Source organism: Malus domestica, chromosome 07 (genome assembly GCF_042453785.1).
Source record: "Malus domestica chromosome 07, GDT2T_hap1".
Classification (NCBI taxonomy): domain Eukaryota; kingdom Viridiplantae; phylum Streptophyta; class Magnoliopsida; order Rosales; family Rosaceae; genus Malus; species Malus domestica.
In genome coordinates this window covers 13505008-13513231 of record NC_091667.1, presented here as the reverse complement: position 1 = coordinate 13513231, position 8224 = coordinate 13505008, and positions in this window count along the sequence as shown.

The following is an 8224-nucleotide window of genomic DNA, read 5'->3' as shown; positions in this document are numbered from 1 at the left end:
GTTCACAAAATTATATCTTATAAATAAAGTATTGAATAGTTGATGCTAAAAAGTGAACTTGAGGCCAAAATTTTTGGATTTTGGTTGAATTAATGAACTGTTGGCGACTTTAATTAATTCAATAGATCGTATTTTTTAGATTTGATCGTGGAAGTAAAATAATGACGTTTAGGTCATATAAGCCATGGTAGGCATCGGGCTATGCAATAAACGAAAATATAGCCTAGTACGGCTCTAATAAAAAATATCGCAAAAAAAATTGGGTATGGTTAAGAAGCGGGGGACGCCAAAATATGGCATTAGATTGAAAAATGGACGCAGCCCAACATGTCATTATTGGCTGCAGTTGGCACGTCCATGCAGCAAAACTGCATGCTTTTGGGTTTTCAGGACAAGGGCTGTACAGCAGCCCAACAACAATAGAGCAGCGGGTCGAGGTGAAGGGCGAAGACAAGTAGCACATAAGGCTGTTGGAGGCGGGTCCTGACTCGGAGATGAGCCCATCAAGCATCAGGCTTGCTAGAAGTGGGTCGGGTGCAGGAGATAAGGCCCAGAAAAGCTGCAAGCTTGCTAGAGGCTAGCTGGGGCTGTAAGCCCCACTAAAACCAAACCCTTGCTAGAAGCCTGATTTTCTTCACGTGCAGTAAGCCCAGAGGGCTACTGCTGCTAGTCCAGACATTAAACGACATCGCCAAGGCACTGCACAACATAGCTTGGTTGCAGGCCAGCCAATGCGGCTCGTAGTCGTGGCTCAGTAGCATAACCCTAATTTTATTTTGTTTTTGGAAATATTTAAGTTTTGATAAAGCCCTAATTGCTTAAGTTTTCTTTCGATTCTTCGACTCACAAATTCCACATAGCAAATTTATAATTGCGTTATGCATGAATATATATATTCGATTCTTTGACTCACAAATTCCACATAGCAAATTTAAGCAAATTTATAATTGTGTTATGCATGAATATATATATTCGATTCTTTGACTCACAAATTCCACATAGTAAATTTATAATTGTGTTATGCATGAACATATATATATATATATTGACAAATATATGAACATATACAATATATATAGTAAGGTAAATATAAGTGTATGGGGTTTATGCATCATGGGGAATGTTTTCATGTTTCATGATCGTTAAAAATATCTAACATGGATTTTAGGAGAACCTGATTGGGAAAAAACAATTGAGCCTTTGAATTTGTAGAAGAACTCCCACGAAACTTCAGCTCCTTAGTGTTAGTTTCCTCAGCTTTAGGCAAGAGCATGCTGATAACATGTTGTAGGCCAAGTAACTGAAATATATAAAGGACAAAGAGAGAGGGTTGCGGCAGCAACAAGAGAGAAGACAGAGGATTGGACATGGAGGAAGTTTCAAATAGGGATAGAAGAAGTTTCAAATGGGCATAGAGGAAGTTTCAATTGCGGATGTTTTCCTTCGTAACCTTCAACCTCATTTACTGAGTTCAATTAACTTCAACCCTGCAAAATTTTGTTTCCTTATTTGCCCTTACAATTAGTCTCATGTGTCAGGTAGATGAATGAATTTAACTAAAACATTGACAGAGTGAACGAAAAGGTCCATAGCTGCACATTTTAACTAGTTAAGGAACCAATGGTCTTGGAAATAAAGTTTAGCTACCATCGTTTCAATTGAGTTAAAGTTGAGAGACCATTACTACACCCTCAGGTGGCGAAGAACCAACATTAAGGTGCCAAAACTTCTCGTCGATGTGAGCTCTTGGGGAAGATCAACATGTTATCCCTAGAGTAACTTTTATCTGTTGAGAGATGGCCCTTCCACTCGACACTATCGGATCACTAAGGCCGACTTTCGTCCCTGCTTGACGGGTGGGTCTTGCAGTCAAGCTCTCTTCTGCCTTTGTACTCGAATGCCTCCCTTTGGCTCGAGGAAACCTTTGCACGCCTCCATTACCTTTTGGGAGGCCTATGCCCCATAAAAATTGTCTACCTAAGACTGTCTTTTAGCCTGTAGATCCTGATACAAGGTTAGAATTCTAGCTCTTTTAGAGTGGTATCTCAATGATGGCTTTGGCCGCGCCCCCCCCCCCCCCCCCACGCGAGGGGGGAAGGTGGCCTTCTTCGCCTTCCACCTAAATTGTGCAGGAAAGGCCTAAAGCTAATCCCAGGGAACAGTGAAGCTTCATAGGGTCTTTCTGTCCAGGTACAGGTAATCCACATCTTCACAAACATGTCTATTTCACCGAGCCTCTCTCTGAGATAGTGCCCAGATCGTTACGCCTTTCATGCGGGTCAGAACATACCCGATAAGGAATTTCACTACCTTAGGAGCGTTATAGTTACGATCGCCGTTCACCGGGGCTTCGGTCGCCGGCTCCCCTATCATTAGGTCACCAACTTCCTTGACCTTCCGGCACTGGGTAGGCGTCAACCCCCATATATGGTCTTACGACTTTGCAGAGACCTATGTTTTTGGTAAACAGTCGCCCTGCTTATGGACCCGAACTTGGGTGATCTATCCATGACCCCACTGTCTACCACCAATAATATCTTTTTACATTTTGTTTTAGCTATGTCTATACTACATATTAAATAGTTACTTATTTATATAATGTATAATATATTTACTTAAATCCACCTAGTCCATCTAGGCCATTCCTAAACGTCTAGGCGCTAGGCCCCAGCCTACTGGCCGATTAGTGGCTAGTGTCTTTTAGATATTTAAACTTATTGCGAATGGAACAAAGTTGACTATTTCCAGTCCTGTTCACAAATTATTATCAACCCCCATCTTATAAAGAAAATATTGAATCGTTAATGCAAAAAAATGACTTCGGGAATTTTTTTTTTTTTTTGGATTTTGGTCGAATTAATGAACTATTGGTCACTTTAATTAATTCAATAGATCGTAAGCATTTAGGTTTGATCGTAGAAGCAAAATAATGACGCTCGGGTCATATAAGCTTTGGTTGGCTTCTGGCTAAGCAATAACGAAAATATAGTCTAGTATGACTTTCATAAAATTGTCCCACAAATATTTGGGTATGGTCAAGAAGTGGGGGATGTCAAAATATGGCATTGGATCGAAAAAAGGACACAGGCCAACATGTGATTGTTGGCTGCAGTGGACACGCCCAACAACACTTTGGGCTTTCGGGGCAGGGTACAGCCCAACAACAACAGAGTCGCGGGTCGAGGTTAAGGGTGAAGTCGAGTAGCGCACGAGGCTGTTGAAGGTGGGCTGAGACGTGTGGACGAGCTCAGCAAGCCATGCTTGCTGGAAGTGGGTTAGGGCGAGGGAGACAAGGCCCAACAAAGTTGCAAGTTTGCTGGAGGGAGGCTAGGGCTGCAGGCCTTAATGAAACAAAACTTATGCGGAGGCATGGTTGTCTTCATGTGCAGCAAGCCCAGAGGGTTACTGTTGTTGGTCTAGACATTAAACGATGTTGCCTAGGGCACTGCACAACACGGCTTGGCTGCAAGCTAGCCAATGTGGCTCAGCACGGCTCGTAGCCGTGGCTGAGCCACAAAACCCTAATTTTTTTTTTCTTCAAAATTTTTAGGATTTGATAAAACCCTAATTGTTTCTATTTTCTTTTGACTCTTTGACTCACAAATTTCACATAGCATGACACACCTCGACCCAGAATGTCCACCAGGACTTCGAATCAAGCTATGCTGGCCGACACCTGGAATGGTGATGAAGCCATAAAGTGTAGTGATGTGGAAAAAGTGAATAAATTAAACCTAAAAATGCTAAATATAAGAGTGTGATTGTGAATGGGAATGAACCCATTTCACACATGATGTTAGAGCATAAGTAAAGTATAGTAAAGTAGGATGAGAATTACACTGTCAGTAGTATTCCCACAACAACAATTTGCTAGAAATCCTCGACGACATGAAAGCTTAGCCATTAAAACTTGGAGGGGCGAAAAACAAGTGTGAATGGGCCTAAAAATAAAGTTTCATAAAAACCTTTTTGAAAAACATTATAACCCCTTGCCGTAAAACAAGTATAGTTTCGAAAATATACATACTAGGTATAGTAAGAAAATACTTACCATAGCCTGTAATACCTCAAGAATTCAATACGGCATAATATTCCGTAAGTAAACACATGACGTTCGTAATCACTTAATCTCGCATAAGCAAACATATTATATCGAGTGCTCATCGACATATGCTGACACACGAGTTCATGTAGAGATTCTGACATGAACAGGGCTGGATGTAATAATGATGTGCACTCTAATGCTACAATCACATGACGACTAGTGCTATGCACAACACATACGAGTCCTAATTGCCTTTGGCAATCTAGGATAGGACTGGAACTATAATGGATCCAAAGTGAGCATACGGTACGATGTGCACATACACGTGAAAGATTGGCTCTGGCCCGGCCGAGTACTAACACTGGTGCAACAAACGATGAACATATAGTATAAATATAGTCATGCCACACTGATTTGATGATTCTAGTCAACACAATATTATTCATAGCCGTGAATATAATTATGGCATCAATAATAATAAGCATACATGCATATCCTGTAGGATGTACCATAAATTCATAATTTCTATCAATGTGCTAAATCTTATAAATGTCACGCTAATCTAGGAGTATTGTAGAAACCTCTTTATGAAATGTATAATTGGAAACTAACAATTATATATGTATATACTATATAAAAGAAAAGACCCACTCACAAATCATGTCGTCTAGTCGAACCCGCCTCATGGGCATCGAAGATTTTTGCGATGCGTTTCACCTAGAAACGAGACCATTTATGTAAATATAGTGTACTAATGTAATTACGCGTTTTTGTACAAACTACGGCTAATAAAGGAACTATTTTAAATGATCGAATTTCGAAAAACGGAGGACAGATTTGGGTCTAGCATGTCAAGAAATCTAAGGAGGGACCTCGGGTTCCTTCATGTGCCGCCACAAGGTGGCTGCCCGAAAGGCCGCGTGCCACCCTATGCACTATCACGCAGCAAGCTGGGTCGCTGAAAAGTTTGCCGAAAAAGTTGCCCGTGCCACCGTCGAGCACAATATCTCCGGTGGAGGCGCGTGTGCTCCACGTACTGGCCCAGGAAACTGGAACTAGGTCTGGCTTAGATTTAGGCTTGGGTTTCTGAGTTGGGCCTGGCCTACATGGGTTGGATTAGGTTAATGGGCTAGGGTTATTGGATTGGGCCCAACAATTGGGTTTGGCCGATTTTGGTTTGCAGATCGGGTTGACCCTGTTTCAGGCCGTGGGTCTACCGGATTCCACGAAGAAGAAAGCTGGAGCTTCCCACTCTGATCATCACAAAATCTTAACCAAAACTAATCATTCTAAATACCAAAATGAAGCCCAAGGAACAAGGATTTGAAATGTACCATTAGTTTCCTCGACTGTGGCTAAAGTTGGCCAGAAAAGCACCTGCAACTTTCGGATGGCTCACCGGAAATTGGGAAGTTGTTTCCTGACTTGATTCCAACGTCTAAACACCACTGAATCGTCTAAAAAACATCTCAATCTTAGTCCTAGGCATGATCTACAAATTTAGAGGAAGGTTTCAGGCCTTACCTTTGCCGGAGATGATGAGAACTCGCTGGAGTTCATCAGGAGAAGAAAAACATGTACAATGGTCTATCATTATCGAGATTCAAGGATTTTGGCATGGGTTTGAAAAGAGGAATTAAACGGTGATGGTGGTGTGGTGTCAGCAAGATAGTGGTTAAGTAAGGAGAGAGGGTGACCAATGAGGAGCCAAGAAAATGGGAGACACGGAAGAGAGGGAAGATTATGGGGTGTGGGCCCCACGTGGCTAAAAAAACAAGTCACAAAATATCTCCCAATTAAAATTACCAAATCACCCTTCACGTTCGTAAGTCCGTAAAATCTCTATCGTAACTCCAAATTTGATTCTACTTACGCCTACATTTTCGTATTGTCGAGTACTACCAGAATACGCTAAAAGAATATTTTGTACATCTCACTATACACTGGTCTAGGAAGTCAACGCCCTCACCTTTAGGGGCATTTTCGTCAATTCACACATTTAAAATTAATAAAGTCGTCAAATTAGGAATAGGTTGTCACATAGCAAATTTATAATTGCGTTATGCATGAACATGTGTAAGGTAAACATAAATGTAGGTGATTCATGCATCATGGGAAATGTTTTCATGTTTCATGGTCGTTAAAAATATCTAACATGAATTTTAGGAGAACCTGATTGGCAGAAAACAATTGAGCCTTCGAATTTATAGAAAAACTCCTCACACAAAACTGCAGTTCCTTAGCGTCAGTTTCCTTAACTTTAGGTAAGAGCGTGCAAATAACAAGTTGTAGGCCACGTAACTAAAAAATATAAGGGATAAACAGAGGGTTGTGGCGGTAACAAAGGAGAAGAGAGAGATATGTGATTCTGAAATGTGTGTTATCTCACCTATTGTACATTTATTTATAGTATGTAAGGTAAATTCCTTACCCTAATAGGATTACAATTCTAATAAGATAAAATTTTAAGTATAAAATATGGTAGAATCCCATGATGATATTCCAAGATATGATAGGATTTACATGGACACATTCCTAAACTAATAGAACTGCAACATATAGAATAATATAAAATGATTAGGTCATAACGTTCTCTCTTTTATCGAATAATGATTATGCATAGGCCACGATCAAGACTAGAGAGGTTAAATATGATAAACGATTACACAAGAAAAACTGATTAACTAATTAAGCCCCCTTTGAAAATCTTTTTGTTTTTTATTTTGTTTTATTTTTATTAAGATATAGAGATTGGTAGAGTAGATAAAACATATATAATCTACATAGAATGACATAGAGAAAGAACACCAAAATTGTTTTTAGCTTCAAATTGTGTATTATTTGATGTGCATTTCTTCCATATTTTTTCCACCACTCCTTGTATCCTTATTCATCCATTGTTTCTTCCTTGTATTTCCTTTTTATATAACCCAAGAGTGAGAAACGAAAACAAAAGAAAAATAGTCATTAAGCCCTAAGCAAGTGTTCACACTGACCCTGTCAACATACCATACCAGTTATCAAAGATTATTATTAAATTTTTTTTTATCATTCCAGGTTCTCTCTGAAATAGGGGTTTGGGAGGACCGTTCCAAACACTGGAATGATACTCTTTCATTCTTTTTTCCTAAAAATGAGCATCAGAGTTCATTTCAAGAAGCTCTCATTCCGCGAACCAAAAGCGGTTGAAGATTCGAAGAATTTTAATTTTTTTAGGGTCATTTGTTTGATGAACTTAATTATTAGGAATTGATCTGCTGCCACTTTTGAAATCATGAATGACACGGGAAAATGTTTTAAAATGTTATCGTCAGTTGAAACTTCATTCCATGGGTGACCTAGACTTAATCAATTACTTCACCAAAACCTTTAATTTTTTTAAATCATCCCGGAGCCTTGACCATTACAACTGACCTAGCTTGGGCAATTTCTAGAAGCCGATTCCAATTTCCTAAATTCGTGCGTGCTTTTTTTTTTTTTTTGAACAAAAAATATTATTTACACTAAGGGAGGAGGGTGGGTTGATGACACACCTCGACCGGAGTCAAGGCATGATGACCGACACTAGAAGGTAATGTAACCAAAAGGTAGGTGAGGTGAAAAATATGGATAAATTTAAACCGAAGTTAGAATTTATTTAAGCTAATAAAGAGGGTGCGCAGTAGTGTGAAGAACCCATATTACACAAGTAGTTAGAGCATAGGCTGACAGTATGACATAAGTACAGCAGTCGAACCTAATTAAGATAGCTATTACACAACCGGAAATAAACTTCTACATATAATGGGGTGGATGTCAGAATCACCAGAGATCTCTCGTTTGCCACAAAAAATTCAGCTAACTAAGTCTGGGAGAAAGTGTGAGTGGGCAAAAACAAAGGTTTGAGAAACACGTTTATTTTCATAACATATTATACCCCTCGCCGTAAAACAAGTATAGTTTCTAGAAAATCATACTACATATAAGTATGAAATCAAACATAATTCATCAGTAATTCAAGTGCACATCACTATATGCTAACACACGAGTTCATGTAGAGAAGTTTTGACATGAATAAGACTGGATGTAATCATAATATACGCTCTAGTACTACAATCACGTGAAGACTGGCGTTAGGTGCATCACTTAAGAGTCCTAGTTGCCTATTGCAACCTAAGATAGGACTGTCACCTACAATGG